The sequence below is a fragment of the Diplotaxodon limnothrissa genome, linkage group LG3 (assembly GCF_057381915.1).
Source record: "Diplotaxodon limnothrissa isolate DT_005_m linkage group LG3, D_limnothrissa_male_GT1.1, whole genome shotgun sequence".
Lineage (NCBI taxonomy): Eukaryota > Metazoa > Chordata > Actinopteri > Cichliformes > Cichlidae > Diplotaxodon > Diplotaxodon limnothrissa.
In genome coordinates this window covers 71,373,732-71,396,495 of record NC_140598.1, presented here as the reverse complement: position 1 = coordinate 71,396,495, position 22,764 = coordinate 71,373,732, and the positions used below count along the sequence as shown (strand labels likewise).

Here is a 22,764-nt window from a genome sequence, read left to right as displayed (position 1 = left end):
TACACCACACCAGGGCCTGTGGCTCTGGCTTAGGCCACTTACACCACACCAGGGCCTGTGGCTCTTGCTCAGGCCACTTACACCACACCAGGGCCTGTGGCTGCTGGCTGAGGCCACTTACACCACACCAGGGCCTGTGGCTCTTGCTCAGGCCACTTACACCACACCAGGGCCTGTGGCACTGGCTGAGGCCACTTACACCACACCAGGGCCTGTGGCTGCTGGCTGAGGCCACTTACACCACACCAGGGCCTGTGGCTGCTGGCTGAGGCCACTTACACCAAACCAGGGCCTGTGGCTGCTGGCTGAGGCCATCTTCACCAAACCAGGCCCTGTGCTGGTTCCTGAGGCCATCTTCAACAATCCAGGGCCTGTGCTGTTGGATAAATGCCAAACTGAGCCTTTGGGTTAGGGTATTATGCAAACATGCAGGTATGGTTATAGGATTGTCTTCGTAACTTCAGGTACTTGCCACCTAATCACTTGAATCCATAAATTGAGACATTGTGCTGGGGCCAGCAGCTTACGGCCATACCACCCTGAGCACGCCCGACCTCGTCTGATCTCGGAAGCTAAGCAGGGCTGGGCTTGGTTAGTACTTGGATGGGAGACTGCCTGGGAATACCTGGTGCTGTAAGCCTTTCATTTTCATGTCATTGAACCGCTTTTGATCCAGAGAAGGGGTGTATTAAAAGACCAAAAGCAGCTGCCCATTAATGAGGGCACATTAACGACACTGCTTTTGGCTCTTTTCCAATGTCTTGTGCTGCTAGCTGATGCCACCTACACCACACCAGGGCCTGAGTGACCGGCTGGGGCCACTTACACCACATCAGGGCCTGTGGCTCTGGCTGAGGCCAGTTACACCACACCAGAGCCTGTGGCTGCTGGCTGAAGCCACCTACACCACACCAGGGCCTGTGGCTGCTGGCTGAGGCGACTTACACCACACCAGGGTCTTTTGCTGCCGGCTGAGGCCACTTACACCACACCAGGGCCTGTGGCTGCTGGCTGAGGCGACTTACACCACACCAGGGCTTTAGTTGCTATTGAGGCCACTTACACCACACCAGGGCCTGTGGCTGCTGGCTGAGGCCACCTACACCACACCAGGGCGTGTGGCTGCTGGCTGAGGCGACTTACACCACACCAGGGCCCTTTTGCTGCTGGCTGAGGCCACTTACACCACACCAGTGCCTGTGGCTTCTGGCTGAGGCGACTTACACCACACCAGGGCCTGTGGCTGCTGGCTGAGGCCACTTACACCACACCAGGGCCTGTGGCTCTTGCTCAGGCCACTCACATCACACCAGGCCCTGCGCTTCTGGCCGAGGCCATCTTCACCAAACCAGGCCCTGTGGCTCTTGCTCAGGCCACTTACACCACACCAGGGCCTTATTTGCTATTGAGGCCACTTACACCACACCAGGGCCTGTGGCTCTGGCTTAGGCCACTTACACCACACCAGGGCCTGTGGCACTTGCTCAGGCCACTTACACCACACCAGGGCCTGTGGCTGCTGGCTGAGGCCACTTAGACCACACCAGGGCCTGTGGCTGCTGGCTGAGGCCACTTACAACACACCAGGGCCTGTGGCTGCTGGCTGAGGCCACTTACACCAAACCAGGGCCTGTGGCTCTGGCTGAGACCAATTACACCACACATGGGCCTTATTTGCTATTGAGGCCACTTACACCACACCAGGGCCTGTGGCTCTGGCTTAGGCCACTTACACCACACCAGGGCCTGTGGCTCTTGCTCAGGCCACTTACACCACACCAGGGCCTGTGGCTGCTGGCTGAGGCCACTTACACCACACCAGGGCCTGTGGCTCTTGCTCAGGCCACTTACACCACACCAGGGCCTGTGGCACTGGCTGAGGCCACTTACACCACACCAGGGCCTGTGGCTGCTGGCTGAGGCCACTTACACCACACCAGGGCCTGTGGCTGCTGGCTGAGGCCACTTACACCAAACCAGGGCCTGTGGCTGCTGGCTGAGGCCATCTTCACCAAACCAGGCCCTGTGCTGGTTCCTGAGGCCATCTTCAACAATCCAGGGCCTGTGCTGTTGGATAAATGCCAAACTGAGCCTTTGGGTTAGGGTATTATGCAAACATGCAGGTATGGTTATAGGATTGTCTTCGTAACTTCAGGTACTTGCCACCTAATCACTTGAATCCATAAATTGAGACATTGTGCTGGCGCCAGCAGCTTACGGCCATACCACCCTGAGCACGCCCGACCTCGTCTGATCTCGGAAGCTAAGCAGGGCTGGGCTTGGTTAGTACTTGGATGGGAGACTGCCTGGGAATACCTGGTGCTGTAAGCCTTTCATTTTCATGTCATTGAACCGCTTTTGATCCAGAGAAGGGGTGTATTAAAAGACCAAAATCATCTGCCCATTAATGAGGGCACATTAACGACATTGCTTTTGGCTCTTTTCCAATGTCTTGTGCTGCTAGCTGATGCAACCTACACCACACAAGGGCCTGAGTGACCGGCTGGGGCCACTTACACCACATCAGGGCCTGTGGCTCTGGCTGAGGCCACTTACACCACACCAGGGCCTGTGGCTGCTGGCTGAGGCCACTTACACCACACCAGGGCCTGTGGCTGCTGGCTGAGGCCACCTACACCACACCAGGGCATTAGTTGCTATTGAGGCCAATTACACCACACCAGGGTCTGTGGCTCTTGCTCAGGCCACTTACACCACACCAGGGCCTGTGGCACTGGCTGAGGCCACTTACACCACACCAGGGCCTGTGGCTGCTGGCTGAGGCCACTTACACCACACCAGGGCCTGTGGCTGCTGGCTGAGGCCACCTACACCACACCAGGGCATTAGTTGCTATTGAGGCCAATTACACCACACCAGGGTCTGTGGCTCTTGCTCAGGCCACTTACACCACACCAGGGCCTGTGGCACTGGCTGAGGCCACTTAGACCACACCAGGGACTGTGGCTGCTGGCTGAGGCAAGTTACATCACAACAGGGCCTGTGGCTCTGGCTGAGGCCACTTACACCACACCAGGGCCTGTGGCTGCTGGCTGAGGCAAGTTACATCACAACAGGGCCTGTGGCTGCTGCCTGAGGCCACATACACCACACCAGGGCCTTAGTTGCTATTGAGGCCAATTACACCACACCAGGGTCTGTGGCTTTTGCTCAGGCCACTTACACCACACCAGGGACTGTGGCTGCTGGCTGAGGCCACTTACACCACACCAGGGCCTGTGGCTGCTGGCTGAGGCCACTTACACCACACCAGGGCCTGTGGCTGCTGGCTGAGGCCACCTACACCACACCAGGGCCTGTGGCTGCTGGCTGAGGCGACTTACACCACACCAGGGCCTGTTGCTGCTGGCTGAGGCCACTTACACCACACCAGTGCCTGTGGCTTCTGGCTGAGGCTACTTACACCACACCAGGGCCTGTGGCTGCTGGCTGAGGCCACATACACCACACCAGGGCCTGTGGCTCTTGCTCAGGCCACTTACACCACACCAGGTCCTTAGTTGCTATTGAGGCCAATTACACCACACCAGGGTCTGTGGCTCTTGCTCAGGCCACTTACACCACACCAGGGCCTGTGGCACTGGCTGAGGCCACTTACACCACACCAGGGCCTGTGGCTGCTGGCTGAGACCACTTACACCACACCACGGCCTGTGGCTCTTGCTCAGGCCACTTACACCACACCAGGGCCTGTGGCTCTTGCTCAGGCCACTTACACCACACCAGGGCCTGTGGCTCTTGCTCAGGCCACTCATATCACGCCAGGCCCTGTGCTTCTGGCCGAGGCCATCTTCACCAAACCAGGCCCTGTGCTGCTTGCTGTGGCCATGTACAACACACCAGGCCCTGTGCTGGTTCCAGAGGCCATCTTCAACAATCCAGGGCCTGTGCTGTTGGATAAATGCCAAACTGAGCCTTTGGGTTAGGGTATTATGCAAACATGCAGGTATGGTTATAGGATTGTCTTCGTAACTTCAGGTACTTGCCACCTAATCACTTGAATCCATAAATTGAGACATTGTGCTGGGGCCAGCAGCTTACGGCCATACCACCCTGAGCACGCCCGACCTCGTCTGATCTCGGAAGCTAAGCAGGGCTGGGCTTGGTTAGTACTTGGATGGGAGACTGCCTGGGAATACCTGGTGCTGTAAGCCTTTCATTTTCATGTCATTGAACCGCTTTTGATCCAGAGAAGGGGTGTATTAAAAGACCAAAAGCATCTGCCCATTAATGAGGGCACATTAACGACACTGCTTTTGGCTCTTTTCCAATGTCTTGTGCTGCTAGCTGATGCCACCTACACCACACCAGGGCCTGAGTGACCGGCTGGGGCCACTTACACCACATCAGGGCCTGTGGCTCTGGCTGAGGCCACTTACACCACACCAGGGCCTGTGGCTGCTGGCTGAGGCCAGTTACACCACACCAGAGCCTGTGGCTGCTGGCTGAAGCCACTTACACCACACCAGGGCCTTAGTTGCTATTGAGGCCACTTACACCACACCAGGGCCTGTGGCTGCTGGCTGAGGCCACCTACACCACACCAGGGCCTGTGGCTGCTGGCTGAGGCGACTTACACCACACCAGGGCCCTTTTGCTGCTGGCTGAGGCCACTTACACCACACCAGTGCCTGTGGCTGCTGGCTGAGGCCACTTACACCACACCAGGGCCTGTGGCTCTTGCTCAGGCCACTCACATCACACCAGGCCCTGCGCTTCTGGCCGAGGCCATCTTCACCAAACCAGGCCCTGTGGCTCTTGCTCAGGCCACTTACACCACACCAGGGCCTTATTTGCTATTGAGGCCACTTACACCACACCAGGGCCTGTGGCTCTGGCTTAGGCCACTTACACCACACCAGGGCCTGTGGCACTTGCTCAGGCCACTTACACCACACCAGGGCCTGTGGCTGCTGGCTGAGGCCACTTACACCACACCAGGGCCTGTGGCTCTTGCTCAGGCCACTTACACCACACCAGGGCCTGTGGCACTGGCTGAGGCCACTTAGACCACACCAGGGCCTGTGGCTGCTGGCTGAGGCCACTTACAACACACCAGGGCCTGTGGCTGCTGGCTGAGGCCACTTACACCAAACCAGGGCCTGTGGCTGCTTGCTGAGGCCATCTTCACCAAACCAGGCCCTGTGCTGCTTGCTGTGGCCATGTAAAACACACCAGGTCCTGTGCTGGTTCTTGAGGCCATCTTCAACAATCCAGGGCCTGTGCTGTTGGATAAATGCCAAACTGAGCCTTTGGGTTAGGGTATTATGCAAACATGCAGGTATGGTTATAGGATTGTCTTCGTAACTTCAGGTACTTGCCACCTAATCACTTGAATCCATAAATTGAGACATTGTGCTGGGGCCAGCAGCTTACGGCCATACCACCCTGAGCACGCCCGACCTCGTCTGATCTCGGAAGCTAAGCAGGGCTGGGCTTGGTTAGTACTTGGATGGGAGACTGCCTGGGAATACCTGGTGCTGTAAGCCTTTCATTTTCATGTCATTGAACCGCTTTTGATCCAGAGAAGGGGTGTATTAAAAGACCAAAAGCATCTGCCCATTAATGAGGGCACATTAACGACACTGCTTTTGGCTCTTTTCCAATGTCTTGTGCTGCTAGCTGATGCCACCTACACCACACCAGGGCCTGAGTGACCGGCTGGGGCCACTTACACCACATCAGGGCCTGTGGCTCTGGCTGAGGCCACTTACACCACACCAGGGCCTGTGGCTGCTGGCTGAGGCCAGTTACACCACACCAGAGCCTGTGGCTGCTGGCTGAAGCCACTTACACCACACCAGGGCCTTAGTTGCTATTGAGGCCACTTACACCACACCAGGGCCTGTGGCTGCTGGCTGAGGCCACCTACACCACACCAGGGCCTGAGTGACCGGCTGGGGCCACTTACACCACATCAGGGCCTGTGGCTCTGGCTGAGGCCACTTACACCACACCAGGGCCTGTGGCTGCTGGCTGAGGCCAGTTACACCACACCAGAGCCTGTGGCTGCTGGCTGAAGCCACCTACACCACACCAGGGCCTGTGGCTGCTGGCTGAGGCGACTTACACCACACCAGGGCCCTTTTGCTGCTGGCTGAGGCCACTTACACCACACCAGGGCCTGTGGCTGCTGGCTGATGCGACTTACACCACACCAGGGCTTTAGTTGCTATTGAGGCCACTTACACCACACCAGGGCCTGTGGCTGCTGGCTGAGGCCACCTACACCACACCAGGGCCTGTGGCTGCTGGCTGAGGCGACTTACACCACACCAGGGCCCTTTTGCTGCTGGCTGAGGCCACTTACACCACACCAGTGCCTGTGGCTTCTGGCTGAGGCGACTTACACCACACCAGGGCCTGTGGCTGCTGGCTGAGGCCACTTACACCACACCAGGGCCTGTGGCTCTTGCTCAGGCCACTCACATCACACCAGGCCCTGCGCTTCTGGCCGAGGCCATCTTCACCAAACCAGGCCCTGTGGCTCTTGCTCAGGCCACTTACACCACACCAGGGCCTTATTTGCTATTGAGGCCACTTACACCACACCAGGGCCTGTGGCTCTGGCTTAGGCCACTTACACCACACCAGGGCCTGTGGCACTTGCTCAGGCCACTTACACCACACCAGGGCCTGTGGCTGCTGGCTGAGGCCACTTACACCACACCAGGGCCTGTGGCTCTTGCTCAGGCCACTTACACCACACCAGGGCCTGTGGCACTGGCTGAGGCCACTTAGACCACACCAGGGCCTGTGGCTGCTGGCTGAGGCCACTTACAACACACCAGGGCCTGTGGCTGCTGGCTGAGGCCACTTACACCACACCAGTGCCTGTGGCTTCTGGCTGAGGCTACTTACACCACACCAGGGCCTGTGGCTGCTGGCTGAGGCCACATACACCACACCAGGGCCTGTGGCTCTTGCTCAGGCCACTTACACCACACCAGGTCCTTAGTTGCTATTGAGGCCAATTACACCACACCAGGGTCTGTGGCTCTTGCTCAGGCCACTTACACCACACCAGGGCCTGTGGCACTGGCTGAGGCCACTTACACCACACCAGGGCCTGTGGCTGCTGGCTGAGGCCACTTACACCACACAAGGGCCTGTGGCTGCTGGCTGAGGCCACCTACACCACACCAGGGCCTGTGGCTGCTGGCTGAGACCACTTACACCACACCACGGCCTGTGGCTCTTGCTCAGGCCACTTACACCACACCAGGGCCTGTGGCTCTTGCTCAGGCCACTTACACCACACCAGGGCCTGTGGCTCTTGCTCAGGCCACTCATATCACGCCAGGCCCTGTGCTTCTGGCCGAGGCCATCTTCACCAAACCAGGCCCTGTGCTGCTTGCTGTGGCCATGTACAACACACCAGGCCCTGTGCTGGTTCCAGAGGCCATCTTCAACAATCCAGGGCCTGTGCTGTTGGATAAATGCCAAACTGAGCCTTTGGGTTAGGGTATTATGCAAACATGCAGGTATGGTTATAGGATTGTCTTCGTAACTTCAGGTACTTGCCACCTAATCACTTGAATCCATAAATTGAGACATTGTGCTGGCGCCAGCAGCTTACGGCCATACCACCCTGAGCACGCCCGACCTCGTCTGATCTCGGAAGCTAAGCAGGGCTGGGCTTGGTTAGTACTTGGATGGGAGACTGCCTGGGAATACCTGGTGCTGTAAGCCTTTCATGTCATTGAACCGCTTTTGATCCAGAGAAGGGGTGTATTAAAAGACCAAAAGCATCTGCCCATTAATGAGGGCACATTAACGACATTGCTTTTGGCTCTTTTCCAATGTCTTGTGCTGCTAGCTGATGCAACCTACACCACACAAGGGCCTGAGTGACCGGCTGGGGCCACTTACACCACATCAGGGCCTGTGGCTGCTGGCTGAGGCCACTTACACCACACCAGAGCCTGTGGCTGCTTGCTGAGGCCACTTACACCACACCAGGGCCTGTGGCTCTGGCTGAGACCAATTACACCACACATGGGCCTTATTTGCTATTGAGGCCACTTACACCACACCAGGGCCTGTGGCTCTGGCTTAGGCCACTTACACCACACCAGGGCCTGTGGCTCTTGCTCAGGCCACTTACACCACACCAGGGCCTGTGGCTGCTGGCTGAGGCCACTTACACCACACCAGGGCCTGTGGCTCTTGCTCAGGCCACTTACACCACACCAGGGCCTGTGGCACTGGCTGAGGCCACTTACACCACACCAGGGCCTGTGGCTGCTGGCTGAGGCCACTTACACCACACCAGGGCCTGTGGCTGCTGGCTGAGGCCACTTACACCAAACCAGGGCCTGTGGCTGCTGGCTGAGGCCATCTTCACCAAACCAGGCCCTGTGCTGGTTCCTGAGGCCATCTTCAACAATCCAGGGCCTGTGCTGTTGGATAAATGCCAAACTGAGCCTTTGGGTTAGGGTATTATGCAAACATGCAGGTATGGTTATAGGATTGTCTTCGTAACTTCAGGTACTTGCCACCTAATCACTTGAATCCATAAATTGAGACATTGTGCTGGCGCCAGCAGCTTACGGCCATACCACCCTGAGCACGCCCGACCTCGTCTGATCTCGGAAGCTAAGCAGGGCTGGGCTTGGTTAGTACTTGGATGGGAGACTGCCTGGGAATACCTGGTGCTGTAAGCCTTTCATTTTCATGTCATTGAACCGCTTTTGATCCAGAGAAGGGGTGTATTAAAAGACCAAAATCATCTGCCCATTAATGAGGGCACATTAACGACATTGCTTTTGGCTCTTTTCCAATGTCTTGTGCTGCTAGCTGATGCAACCTACACCACACAAGGGCCTGAGTGACCGGCTGGGGCCACTTACACCACATCAGGGCCTGTGGCTCTGGCTGAGGCCACTTACACCACACCAGGGCCTGTGGCTGCTGGCTGAGGCCACTTACACCACACCAGGGCCTGTGGCTGCTGGCTGAGGCCACCTACACCACACCAGGGCATTAGTTGCTATTGAGGCCAATTACACCACACCAGGGTCTGTGGCTCTTGCTCAGGCCACTTACACCACACCAGGGCCTGTGGCACTGGCTGAGGCCACTTACACCACACCAGGGCCTGTGGCTGCTGGCTGAGGCCACTTACACCACACCAGGGCCTGTGGCTCTTGCTCAGGCCACTTACACCACACCAGGGCCTGTGGCACTGGCTGAGGCCACTTACACCACACCAGGGCCTGTGGCTGCTGGCTGAGACCACTTACACCACACCACGGCCTGTGGCTCTTGCTCAGGCCACTTACACCACACCAGGGCCTGTGGCTCTTGCTCAGGCCACTTACACCACACCAGGGCCTGTGGCTCTTGCTCAGGCCACTCATATCACGCCAGGCCCTGTGCTTCTGGCCGAGGCCATCTTCACCAAACCAGGCCCTGTGCTGCTTGCTGTGGCCATGTACAACACACCAGGCCCTGTGCTGGTTCCAGAGGCCATCTTCAACAATCCAGGGCCTGTGCTGTTGGATAAATGCCAAACTGAGCCTTTGGGTTAGGGTATTATGCAAACATGCAGGTATGGTTATAGGATTGTCTTCGTAACTTCAGGTACTTGCCACCTAATCACTTGAATCCATAAATTGAGACATTGTGCTGGGGCCAGCAGCTTACGGCCATACCACCCTGAGCACGCCCGACCTCGTCTGATCTCGGAAACTAAGCAGGGCTGGGCTTGGTTAGTACTTGGATGGGAGACTGCCTGGGAATACCTGGTGCTGTAAGCCTTTCATTTTCATGTCATTGAACCGCTTTTGATCCAGAGAAGGGGTGTATTAAAAGACCAAAAGCATCTGCCCATTAATGAGGGCACATTAACGACACTGCTTTTGGCTCTTTTCCAATGTCTTGTGCTGCTAGCTGATGCCACCTACACCACACCAGGGCCTGAGTGACCGGCTGGGGCCACTTACACCACATCAGGGCCTGTGGCTCTGGCTGAGGCCACTTACACCACACCAGGGCCTGTGGCTGCTGGCTGAGGCCAGTTACACCACACCAGAGCCTGTGGCTGCTGGCTGAAGCCACTTACACCACACCAGGGCCTTAGTTGCTATTGAGGCCACTTACACCACACCAGGGCCTGTGGCTGCTGGCTGAGGCCACCTACACCACACCAGGGCCTGTGGCTGCTGGCTGAGGCGACTTACACCACACCAGGGCCCTTTTGCTGCTGGCTGAGGCCACTTACACCACACCAGTGCCTGTGGCTGCTGGCTGAGGCCACTTACACCACACCAGGGCCTGTGGCTCTTGCTCAGGCCACTCACATCACACCAGGCCCTGCGCTTCTGGCCGAGGCCATCTTCACCAAACCAGGCCCTGTGGCTCTTGCTCAGGCCACTTACACCACACCAGGGCCTTATTTGCTATTGAGGCCACTTACACCACACCAGGGCCTGTGGCTCTGGCTTAGGCCACTTACACCACACCAGGGCCTGTGGCACTTGCTCAGGCCACTTACACCACACCAGGGCCTGTGGCTGCTGGCTGAGGCCACTTACACCACACCAGGGCCTGTGGCTCTTGCTCAGGCCATTTACACCACACCAGGGCCTGTGGCACTGGCTGAGGCCACTTAGACCACACCAGGGCCTGTGGCTGCTGGCTGAGGCCACTTACAACACACCAGGGCCTGTGGCTGCTGGCTGAGGCCACTTACACCAAACCAGGGCCTGTGGCTGCTTGCTGAGGCCATCTTCACCAAACCAGGCCCTGTGCTGCTTGCTGTGGCCATGTAAAACACACCAGGTCCTGTGCTGGTTCTTGAGGCCATCTTCAACAATCCAGGGCCTGTGCTGTTGGATAAATGCCAAACTGAGCCTTTGGGTTAGGGTATTATGCAAACATGCAGGTATGGTTATAGGATTGTCTTCGTAACTTCAGGTACTTGCCACCTAATCACTTGAATCCATAAATTGAGACATTGTGCTGGGGCCAGCAGCTTACGGCCATACCACCCTGAGCACGCCCGACCTCGTCTGATCTCGGAAGCTAAGCAGGGCTGGGCTTGGTTAGTACTTGGATGGGAGACTGCCTGGGAATACCTGGTGCTGTAAGCCTTTCATTTTCATGTCATTGAACCGCTTTTGATCCAGAGAAGGGGTGTATTAAAAGACCAAAAGCATCTGCCCATTAATGAGGGCACATTAACGACACTGCTTTTGGCTCTTTTCCAATGTCTTGTGCTGCTAGCTGATGCCACCTACACCACACCAGGGCCTGAGTGACCGGCTGGGGCCACTTACACCACATCAGGGCCTGTGGCTCTGGCTGAGGCCACTTACACCACACCAGGGCCTGTGGCTGCTGGCTGAGGCCAGTTACACCACACCAGAGCCTGTGGCTGCTGGCTGAAGCCACTTACACCACACCAGGGCCTTAGTTGCTATTGAGGCCACTTACACCACACCAGGGCCTGTGGCTGCTGGCTGAGGCCACCTACACCACACCAGGGCCTGAGTGACCGGCTGGGGCCACTTACACCACATCAGGGCCTGTGGCTCTGGCTGAGGCCACTTACACCACACCAGGGCCTGTGGCTGCTGGCTGAGGCCAGTTACACCACACCAGAGCCTGTGGCTGCTGGCTGAAGCCACCTACACCACACCAGGGCCTGTGGCTGCTGGCTGAGGCGACTTACACCACACCAGGGCCCTTTTGCTGCTGGCTGAGGCCACTTACACCACACCAGGGCCTGTGGCTGCTGGCTGATGCGACTTACACCACACCAGGGCCTGTGGCTGCTGGCTGAGGCCACCTACACCACACCAGGGCCTGTGGCTGCTGGCTGAGGCGACTTACACCACACCAGGGCCCTTTTGCTGCTGGCTGAGGCCACTTACACCACACCAGTGCCTGTGGCTTCTGGCTGAGGCGACTTACACCACACCAGGGCCTGTGGCTGCTGGCTGAGGCCACTTACACCACACCAGGGCCTGTGGCTCTTGCTCAGGCCACTCACATCACACCAGGCCCTGCGCTTCTGGCCGAGGCCATCTTCACCAAACCAGGCCCTGTGGCTCTTGCTCAGGCCACTTACACCACACCAGGGCCTTATTTGCTATTGAGGCCACTTACACCACACCAGGGCCTGTGGCTCTGGCTTAGGCCACTTACACCACACCAGGGCCTGTGGCACTTGATCAGGCCACTTACACCACACCAGGGCCTGTGGCTGCTGGCTGAGGCCACTTACACCACACCAGGGCCTGTGGCTCTTGCTCAGGCCACTTACACCACACCAGGGCCTGTGGCACTGGCTGAGGCCACTTAGACCACACCAGGGCCTGTGGCTGCTGGCTGAGGCCACTTACAACACACCAGGGCCTGTGGCTGCTGGCTGAGGCCACTTACACCACACCAGTGCCTGTGGCTTCTGGCTGAGGCTACTTACACCACACCAGGGCCTGTGGCTGCTGGCTGAGGCCACATACACCACACCAGGGCCTGTGGCTCTTGCTCAGGCCACTTACACCACACCAGGTCCTTAGTTGCTATTGAGGCCAATTACACCACACCAGGGTCTGTGGCTCTTGCTCAGGCCACTTACACCACACCAGGGCCTGTGGCACTGGCTGAGGCCACTTACACCACACCAGGGCCTGTGGCTGCTGGCTGAGGCCACTTACACCACACAAGGGCCTGTGGCTGCTGGCTGAGGCCACCTACACCACACCAGGGCCTGTGGCTGCTGGCTGAGACCACTTACACCACACCACGGCCTGTGGCTCTTGCTCAGGCCACTTACACCACACCAGGGCCTGTGGCTCTTGCTCAGGCCACTTACACCACACCAGGGCCTGTGGCTCTTGCTCAGGCCACTCATATCACGCCAGGCCCTGTGCTTCTGGCCGAGGCCATCTTCACCAAACCAGGCCCTGTGCTGCTTGCTGTGGCCATGTACAACACACCAGGCCCTGTGCTGGTTCCAGAGGCCATCTTCAACAATCCAGGGCCTGTGCTGTTGGATAAATGCCAAACTGAGCCTTTGGGTTAGGGTATTATGCAAACATGCAGGTATGGTTATAGGATTGTCTTCGTAACTTCAGGTACTTGCCACCTAATCACTTGAATCCATAAATTGAGACATTGTGCTGGCGCCAGCAGCTTACGGCCATACCACCCTGAGCACGCCCGACCTCGTCTGATCTCGGAAGCTAAGCAGGGCTGGGCTTGGTTAGTACTTGGATGGGAGACTGCCTGGGAATACCTGGTGCTGTAAGCCTTTCATTTTCATGTCATTGAACCGCTTTTGATCCAGAGAAGGGGTGTATTAAAAGACCAAAAGCATCTGCCCATTAATGAGGGCACATTAACGACATTGCTTTTGGCTCTTTTCCAATGTCTTGTGCTGCTAGCTGATGCAACCTACACCACACAAGGGCCTGAGTGACCGGCTGGGGCCACTTACACCACATCAGGGCCTGTGGCTGCTGGCTGAGGCCACTTACACCACACCAGAGCCTGTGGCTGCTTGCTGAGGCCACTTACACCACACCAGGGCCTGTGGCTCTGGCTGAGACCAATTACACCACACATGGGCCTTATTTGCTATTGAGGCCACTTACACCACACCAGGGCCTGTGGCTCTGGCTTAGGCCACTTACACCACACCAGGGCCTGTGGCTCTTGCTCAGGCCACTTACACCACACCAGGGCCTGTGGCTGCTGGCTGAGGCCACTTACACCACACCAGGGCCTGTGGCTCTTGCTCAGGCCACTTACACCACACCAGGGCCTGTGGCACTGGCTGAGGCCACTTACACCACACCAGGGCCTGTGGCTGCTGGCTGAGGCCACTTACACCACACCAGGGCCTGTGGCTGCTGGCTGAGGCCACTTACACCAAACCAGGGCCTGTGGCTGCTGGCTGAGGCCATCTTCACCAAACCAGGCCCTGTGCTGGTTCCTGAGGCCATCTTCAACAATCCAGGGCCTGTGCTGTTGGATAAATGCCAAACTGAGCCTTTGGGTTAGGGTATTATGCAAACATGCAGGTATGGTTATAGGATTGTCTTCGTAACTTCAGGTACTTGCCACCTAATCACTTGAATCCATAAATTGAGACATTGTGCTGGCGCCAGCAGCTTACGGCCATACCACCCTGAGCACGCCCGACCTCGTCTGATCTCGGAAGCTAAGCAGGGCTGGGCTTGGTTAGTACTTGGATGGGAGACTGCCTGGGAATACCTGGTGCTGTAAGCCTTTCATTTTCATGTCATTGAACCGCTTTTGATCCAGAGAAGGGGTGTATTAAAAGACCAAAATCATCTGCCCATTAATGAGGGCACATTAACGACATTGCTTTTGGCTCTTTTCCAATGTCTTGTGCTGCTAGCTGATGCAACCTACACCACACAAGGGCCTGAGTGACCGGCTGGGGCCACTTACACCACATCAGGGCCTGTGGCTCTGGCTGAGGCCACTTACACCACACCAGGGCCTGTGGCTGCTGGCTGAGGCCACTTACACCACACCAGGGCCTGTGGCTGCTGGCTGAGGCCACCTACACCACACCAGGGCATTAGTTGCTATTGAGGCCAATTACACCACACCAGGGTCTGTGGCTCTTGCTCAGGCCACTTACACCACACCAGGGCCTGTGGCACTGGCTGAGGCCACTTACACCACACCAGGGCCTGTGGCTGCTGGCTGAGGCCACTTACACCACACCAGGGCCTGTGGCTGCTGGCTGAGGCCACCTACACCACACCAGGGCATTAGTTGCTATTGAGGCCAATTACACCACACCAGGGTCTGTGGCTCTTGCTCAGGCCACTTACACCACACCAGGGCCTGTGGCACTGGCTGAGGCCACTTAGACCACACCAGGGACTGTGGCTGCTGGCTGAGGCAAGTTACATCACAACAGGGCCTGTGGCTCTGGCTGAGGCCACTTACACCACACCAGGGCCTGTGGCTGCTGGCTGAGGCAAGTTACATCACAACAGGGCCTGTGGCTGCTGCCTGAGGCCACATACACCACACCAGGGCCTTAGTTGCTATTGAGGCCAATTACACCACACCAGGGTCTGTGGCTTTTGCTCAGGCCACTTACACCACACCAGGGACTGTGGCTGCTGGCTGAGGCCACTTACACCACACCAGGGCCTGTGGCTGCTGGCTGAGGCCACTTACACCACACCAGGGCCTGTGGCTGCTGGCTGAGGCCACCTACACCACACCAGGGCCTGTGGCTGCTGGCTGAGGCGACTTACACCACACCAGGGCCTGTTGCTGCTGGCTGAGGCCACTTACACCACACCAGTGCCTGTGGCTTCTGGCTGAGGCTACTTACACCACACCAGGGCCTGTGGCTGCTGGCTGAGGCCACATACACCACACCAGGGCCTGTGGCTCTTGCTCAGGCCACTTACACCACACCAGGTCCTTAGTTGCTATTGAGGCCAATTACACCACACCAGGGTCTGTGGCTCTTGCTCAGGCCACTTACACCACACCAGGGCCTGTGGCACTGGCTGAGGCCACTTACACCACACCAGGGCCTGTGGCTGCTGGCTGAGGCCACTTACACCACACAAGGGCCTGTGGCTGCTGGCTGAGGCCACCTACACCACACCAGGGCCTGTGGCTGCTGGCTGAGACCACTTACACCACACCACGGCCTGTGGCTCTTGCTCAGGCCACTTACACCACACCAGGGCCTGTGGCTCTTGCTCAGGCCACTTACACCACACCAGGGCCTGTGGCTCTTGCTCAGGCCACTCATATCACGCCAGGCCCTGTGCTTCTGGCCGAGGCCATCTTCACCAAACCAGGCCCTGTGCTGCTTGCTGTGGCCATGTACAACACACCAGGCCCTGTGCTGGTTCCAGAGGCCATCTTCAACAATCCAGGGCCTGTGCTGTTGGATAAATGCCAAACTGAGCCTTTGGGTTAGGGTATTATGCAAACATGCAGGTATGGTTATAGGATTGTCTTCGTAACTTCAGGTACTTGCCACCTAATCACTTGAATCCATAAATTGAGACATTGTGCTGGGGTCAGCAGCTTACGGCCATACCACCCTGAGCACGCCCGACCTCGTCTGATCTCGGAAGCTAAGCAGGGCTGGGCTTGGTTAGTACTTGGATGGGAGACTGCCTGGGAATACCTGGTGCTGTAAGCCTTTCATTTTCATGTCATTGAACCGCTTTTGATCCAGAGAAGGGGTGTATTAAAAGACCAAAAGCATCTGCCCATTAATGAGGGCACATTAACGACACTGCTTTTGGCTCTTTTCCAATGTCTTGTGCTGCTAGCTGATGCCACCTACACCACACCAGGGCCTGAGTGACCGGCTGGGGCCACTTACACCACATCAGGGCCTGTGGCTCTGGCTGAGGCCACTTACACCACACCAGGGCCTGTGGCTGCTGGCTGAGGCCAGTTACACCACACCAGAGCCTGTGGCTGCTGGCTGAAGCCACTTACACCACACCAGGGCCTTAGTTGCTATTGAGGCCACTTACACCACACCAGGGCCTGTGGCTGCTGGCTGAGGCCACCTACACCACACCAGGGCCTGTGGCTGCTGGCTGAGGCGACTTACACCACACCAGGGCCCTTTTGCTGCTGGCTGAGGCCACTTACACCACACCAGTGCCTGTGGCTGCTGGCTGAGGCCACTTACACCACACCAGGGCCTGTGGCTCTTGCTCAGGCCACTCACATCACACCAGGCCCTGCGCTTCTGGCCGAGGCCATCTTCACCAAACCAGGCCCTGTGGCTCTTGCTCAGGCCACTTACACCACACCAGGGCCTTATTTGCTATTGAGGCCACTTACACCACACCAGGGCCTGTGGCTCTGGCTTAGGCCACTTACACCACACCAGGGCCTGTGGCACTTGCTCAGGCCACTTACACCACACCAGGGCCTGTGGCTGCTGGCTGAGGCCACTTACACCACACCAGGGCCTGTGGCTCTTGCTCAGGCCACTTACACCACACCAGGGCCTGTGGCACTGGCTGAGGCCACTTACACCACACCAGGGCCCTTTTGCTGCTGGCTGAGGCCACTTACACCACACCAGGGCCTGTGGCTGCTGGCTGAGGCGACTTACACCACACCAGGGCTTTAGTTGCTATTGAGGCCACTTACACCACACCAGGGCCTGTGGCTGCTGGCTGAGGCCACCTACACCACACCAGGGCCTGTGGCTGCTGGCTGAGGCGACTTACACCACACCAGGGCCCTTTTGCTGCTGGCTGAGGCCACTTACACCACACCAGTGCCTGTGGCTTCTGGCTGAGGCGACTTACACCACACCAGGGCCTGTGGCTGCTGGCTGAGGCCACTTACACCACACCAGGGCCTGTGGCTCTTGCTCAGGCCACTCACATCACACCAGGCCCTGCGCTTCTGGCCGAGGCCATCTTCACCAAACCAGGCCCTGTGGCTCTTGCTCAGGCCACTTACACCACACCAGGGCCTTATTTGCTATTGAGGCCACTTACACCACACCAGGGCCTGTGGCTCTGGCTTAGGCCACTTACACCACACCAGGGCCTGTGGCACTTGCTCAGGCCACTTACACCACACCAGGGCCTGTGGCTGCTGGCTGAGGCCACTTACACCACACCAGGGCCTGTGGCTCTTGCTCAGGCCACTTACACCACACCAGGGCCTGTGGCACTGGCTGAGGCCACTTAGACCACACCAGGGCCTGTGGCTGCTGGCTGAGGCCACTTACAACACACCAGGGCCTGTGGCTGCTGGCTGAGGCCACTTACACCAAACCAGGGCCTGTGGCTGCTTGCTGAGGCCATCTTCACCAAACCAGGCCCTGTGCTGCTTGCTGTGGCCATGTAAAACACACCAGGTCCTGTGCTGGTTCTTGAGGCCATCTTCAACAATCCAGGGCCTGTGCTGTTGGATAAATGCCAAACTGAGCCTTTGGGTTAGGGTATTATGCAAACATGCAGGTATGGTTATAGGATTGTCTTCGTAACTTCAGGTACTTGCCACCTAATCACTTGAATCCATAAATTGAGACATTGTGCTGGCGCCAGCAGCTTACGGCCATACCACCCTGAGCACGCCCGACCTCGTCTGATCTCGGAAGCTAAGCAGGGCTGGGCTTGGTTAGTACTTGGATGGGAGACTGCCTGGGAATACCTGGTGCTGTAAGCCTTTCATTTTCATGTCATTGAACCGCTTTTGATCCAGAGAAGGGGTGTATTAAAAGACCAAAAGCATCTGCCCATTAATGAGGGCACATTAACGACATTGCTTTTGGCTCTTTTCCAATGTCTTGTGCTGCTAGCTGATGCAACCTACACCACACAAGGGCCTGAGTGACCGGCTGGGGCCACTTACACCACATCAGGGCCTGTGGCTGCTGGCTGAGGCCACTTACACCACACCAGAGCCTGTGGCTGCTTGCTGAGGCCACTTACACCACACCAGGGCCTGTGGCTCTGGCTGAGACCAATTACACCACACATGGGCCTTATTTGCTATTGAGGCCACTTACACCACACCAGGGCCTGTGGCTCTGGCTTAGGCCACTTACACCACACCAGGGCCTGTGGCTCTTGCTCAGGCCACTTACACCACACCAGGGCCTGTGGCTGCTGGCTGAGGCCACTTACACCACACCAGGGCCTGTGGCTCTTGCTCAGGCCACTTACACCACACCAGGGCCTGTGGCACTGGCTGAGGCCACTTACACCACACCAGGGCCTGTGGCTGCTGGCTGAGGCCACTTACACCACACCAGGGCCTGTGGCTGCTGGCTGAGGCCACTTACACCAAACCAGGGCCTGTGGCTGCTGGCTGAGGCCATCTTCACCAAACCAGGCCCTGTGCTGGTTCCTGAGGCCATCTTCAACAATCCAGGGCCTGTGCTGTTGGATAAATGCCAAACTGAGCCTTTGGGTTAGGGTATTATGCAAACATGCAGGTATGGTTATAGGATTGTCTTCGTAACTTCAGGTACTTGCCACCTAATCACTTGAATCCATAAATTGAGACATTGTGCTGGCGCCAGCAGCTTACGGCCATACCACCCTGAGCACGCCCGACCTCGTCTGATCTCGGAAGCTAAGCAGGGCTGGGCTTGGTTAGTACTTGGATGGGAGACTGCCTGGGAATACCTGGTGCTGTAAGCCTTTCATTTTCATGTCATTGAACCGCTTTTGATCCAGAGAAGGGGTGTATTAAAAGACCAAAATCATCTGCCCATTAATGAGGGCACATTAACGACATTGCTTTTGGCTCTTTTCCAATGTCTTGTGCTGCTAGCTGATGCAACCTACACCACACAAGGGCCTGAGTGACCGGCTGGGGCCACTTACACCACATCAGGGCCTGTGGCTCTGGCTGAGGCCACTTACACCACACCAGGGCCTGTGGCTGCTGGCTGAGGCCACTTACACCACACCAGGGCCTGTGGCTGCTGGCTGAGGCCACCTACACCACACCAGGGCATTAGTTGCTATTGAGGCCAATTACACCACACCAGGGTCTGTGGCTCTTGCTCAGGCCACTTACACCACACCAGGGCCTGTGGCACTGGCTGAGGCCACTTACACCACACCAGGGCCTGTGGCTGCTGGCTGAGGCCACTTACACCACACCAGGGCCTGTGGCTGCTGGCTGAGGCCACCTACACCACACCAGGGCATTAGTTGCTATTGAGGCCAATTACACCACACCAGGGTCTGTGGCTCTTGCTCAGGCCACTTACACCACACCAGGGCCTGTGGCACTGGCTGAGGCCACTTAGACCACACCAGGGACTGTGGCTGCTGGCTGAGGCAAGTTACATCACAACAGGGCCTGTGGCTCTGGCTGAGGCCACTTACACCACACCAGGGCCTGTGGCTGCTGGCTGAGGCAAGTTACATCACAACAGGGCCTGTGGCTGCTGCCTGAGGCCACATACACCACACCAGGTCCTTAGTTGCTATTGAGGCCAATTACACCACACCAGGGTCTGTGGCTCTTGCTCAGGCCACTTACACCACACCAGGGCCTGTGGCACTGGCTGAGGCCACTTACACCACACCAGGGCCTGTGGCTGCTGGCTGAGGCCACTTACACCACACAAGGGCCTGTGGCTGCTGGCTGAGGCCACCTACACCACACCAGGGCCTGTGGCTGCTGGCTGAGACCACTTACACCACACCACGGCCTGTGGCTCTTGCTCAGGCCACTTACACCACACCAGGGCCTGTGGCTCTTGCTCAGGCCACTTACACCACACCAGGGCCTGTGGCTCTTGCTCAGGCCACTCATATCACGCCAGGCCCTGTGCTTCTGGCCGAGGCCATCTTCACCAAACCAGGCCCTGTGCTGCTTGCTGTGGCCATGTACAACACACCAGGCCCTGTGCTGGTTCCAGAGGCCATCTTCAACAATCCAGGGCCTGTGCTGTTGGATAAATGCCAAACTGAGCCTTTGGGTTAGGGTATTATGCAAACATGCAGGTATGGTTATAGGATTGTCTTCGTAACTTCAGGTACTTGCCACCTAATCACTTGAATCCATAAATTGAGACATTGTGCTGGGGTCAGCAGCTTACGGCCATACCACCCTGAGCACGCCCGACCTCGTCTGATCTCGGAAGCTAAGCAGGGCTGGGCTTGGTTAGTACTTGGATGGGAGACTGCCTGGGAATACCTGGTGCTGTAAGCCTTTCATTTTCATGTCATTGAACCGCTTTTGATCCAGAGAAGGGGTGTATTAAAAGACCAAAAGCATCTGCCCATTAATGAGGGCACATTAACGACACTGCTTTTGGCTCTTTTCCAATGTCTTGTGCTGCTAGCTGATGCCACCTACACCACACCAGGGCCTGAGTGACCGGCTGGGGCCACTTACACCACATCAGGGCCTGTGGCTCTGGCTGAGGCCACTTACACCACACCAGGGCCTGTGGCTGCTGGCTGAGGCCAGTTACACCACACCAGAGCCTGTGGCTGCTGGCTGAAGCCACTTACACCACACCAGGGCCTTAGTTGCTATTGAGGCCACTTACACCACACCAGGGCCTGTGGCTGCTGGCTGAGGCCACCTACACCACACCAGGGCCTGTGGCTGCTGGCTGAGGCGACTTACACCACACCAGGGCCCTTTTGCTGCTGGCTGAGGCCACTTACACCACACCAGTGCCTGTGGCTGCTGGCTGAGGCCACTTACACCACACCAGGGCCTGTGGCTCTTGCTCAGGCCACTCACATCACACCAGGCCCTGCGCTTCTGGCCGAGGCCATCTTCACCAAACCAGGCCCTGTGGCTCTTGCTCAGGCCACTTACACCACACCAGGGCCTTATTTGCTATTGAGGCCACTTACACCACACCAGGGCCTGTGGCTCTGGCTTAGGCCACTTACACCACACCAGGGCCTGTGGCACTTGCTCAGGCCACTTACACCACACCAGGGCCTGTGGCTGCTGGCTGAGGCCACTTACACCACACCAGGGCCTGTGGCTCTTGCTCAGGCCACTTACACCACACCAGGGCCTGTGGCACTGGCTGAGGCCACTTAGACCACACCAGGGCCTGTGGCTGCTGGCTGAGGCCACTTACAACACACCAGGGCCTGTGGCTGCTGGCTGAGGCCACTTACACCAAACCAGGGCCTGTGGCTGCTTGCTGAGGCCATCTTCACCAAACCAGGCCCTGTGCTGCTTGCTGTGGCCATGTAAAACACACCAGGTCCTGTGCTGGTTCTTGAGGCCATCTTCAACAATCCAGGGCCTGTGCTGTTGGATAAATGCCAAACTGAGCCTTTGGGTTAGGGTATTATGCAAACATGCAGGTATGGTTATAGGATTGTCTTCGTAACTTCAGGTACTTGCCACCTAATCACTTGAATCCATAAATTGAGACATTGTGCTGGGGCCAGCAGCTTACGGCCATACCACCCTGAGCACGCCCGACCTCGTCTGATCTCGGAAGCTAAGCAGGGCTGGGCTTGGTTAGTACTTGGATGGGAGACTGCCTGGGAATACCTGGTGCTGTAAGCCTTTCATTTTCATGTCATTGAACCGCTTTTGATCCAGAGAAGGGGTGTATTAAAAGACCAAAAGCAGCTGCCCATTAATGAGGGCACATTAACGACACTGCTTTTGGCTCTTTTCCAATGTCTTGTGCTGCTAGCTGATGCCACCTACACCACACCAGGGCCTGAGTGACCGGCTGGGGCCACTTACACCACATCAGGGCCTGTGGCTCTGGCTGAGGCCACTTACACCACACCAGGGCCTGTGGCTGCTGGCTGAGGCCAGTTACACCACACCAGAGCCTGTGGCTGCTGGCTGAAGCCACCTACACCACACCAGGGCCTGTGGCTGCTGGCTGAGGCGACTTACACCACACCAGGGCCCTTTTGCTGCTGGCTGAGGCCACTTACACCACACCAGGGCCTGTGGCTGCTGGCTGAGGCGACTTACACCACACCAGGGCTTTAGTTGCTATTGAGGCCACTTACACCACACCAGGGCCTGTGGCTGCTGGCTGAGGCCACCTACACCACACCAGGGCCTGTGGCTGCTGGCTGAGGCGACTTACACCACACCAGGGCCCTTTTGCTGCTGGCTGAGGCCACTTACACCACACCAGTGCCTGTGGCTTCTGGCTGAGGCGACTTACACCACACCAGGGCCTGTGGCTGCTGGCTGAGGCCACTTACACCACACCAGGGCCTGTGGCTCTTGCTCAGGCCACTCACATCACACCAGGCCCTGCGCTTCTGG

The 22,764-nt window shown here is 57.5% G+C and overlaps 1 protein-coding gene, 14 non-coding genes and 1 pseudogene across 17 annotated transcripts in view; all 16 read left to right on the top strand.

Moving 5' to 3' along the window:
* Window positions 1-22,764, top strand: part of LOC146637699 (BPTF-associated chromatin complex component 1-like) — a 495,253-nt gene that overhangs the window by 98,737 nt on the left and 373,752 nt on the right. The gene's annotated exons all lie outside the window — the stretch shown is intronic.
* Window positions 522-640, top strand: LOC146637916 (5S ribosomal RNA). The gene has a single exon (XR_014906114.1). It is a non-coding gene; the product is annotated as a 5S ribosomal RNA (ribosomal RNA).
* Window positions 2,213-2,331, top strand: LOC146637915 (5S ribosomal RNA). The gene has a single exon (XR_014906113.1). It is a non-coding gene; the product is annotated as a 5S ribosomal RNA (ribosomal RNA).
* On the top strand, window positions 4,057-4,175 carry LOC146637914 (5S ribosomal RNA). Its single transcript, XR_014906112.1, has one exon. It is a non-coding gene; the product is annotated as a 5S ribosomal RNA (ribosomal RNA).
* On the top strand, window positions 5,392-5,510 carry LOC146637913 (5S ribosomal RNA). The gene has a single exon (XR_014906111.1). It is a non-coding gene; the product is annotated as a 5S ribosomal RNA (ribosomal RNA).
* On the top strand, window positions 7,595-7,713 carry LOC146637912 (5S ribosomal RNA). Its single transcript, XR_014906110.1, has one exon. It is a non-coding gene; the product is annotated as a 5S ribosomal RNA (ribosomal RNA).
* On the top strand, window positions 8,569-8,687 carry LOC146637911 (5S ribosomal RNA). The gene has a single exon (XR_014906109.1). It is a non-coding gene; the product is annotated as a 5S ribosomal RNA (ribosomal RNA).
* On the top strand, window positions 9,664-9,782 carry LOC146637910 (5S ribosomal RNA; annotated as a pseudogene).
* On the top strand, window positions 10,999-11,117 carry LOC146637909 (5S ribosomal RNA). Its single transcript, XR_014906108.1, has one exon. It is a non-coding gene; the product is annotated as a 5S ribosomal RNA (ribosomal RNA).
* On the top strand, window positions 13,164-13,282 carry LOC146637908 (5S ribosomal RNA). The gene has a single exon (XR_014906107.1). It is a non-coding gene; the product is annotated as a 5S ribosomal RNA (ribosomal RNA).
* On the top strand, window positions 14,144-14,262 carry LOC146637907 (5S ribosomal RNA). Its single transcript, XR_014906106.1, has one exon. It is a non-coding gene; the product is annotated as a 5S ribosomal RNA (ribosomal RNA).
* Window positions 16,068-16,186, top strand: LOC146637906 (5S ribosomal RNA). The gene has a single exon (XR_014906105.1). It is a non-coding gene; the product is annotated as a 5S ribosomal RNA (ribosomal RNA).
* Window positions 18,074-18,192, top strand: LOC146637905 (5S ribosomal RNA). The gene has a single exon (XR_014906103.1). It is a non-coding gene; the product is annotated as a 5S ribosomal RNA (ribosomal RNA).
* On the top strand, window positions 19,054-19,172 carry LOC146637904 (5S ribosomal RNA). The gene has a single exon (XR_014906102.1). It is a non-coding gene; the product is annotated as a 5S ribosomal RNA (ribosomal RNA).
* On the top strand, window positions 20,582-20,700 carry LOC146637903 (5S ribosomal RNA). Its single transcript, XR_014906101.1, has one exon. It is a non-coding gene; the product is annotated as a 5S ribosomal RNA (ribosomal RNA).
* Window positions 21,917-22,035, top strand: LOC146637902 (5S ribosomal RNA). Its single transcript, XR_014906100.1, has one exon. It is a non-coding gene; the product is annotated as a 5S ribosomal RNA (ribosomal RNA).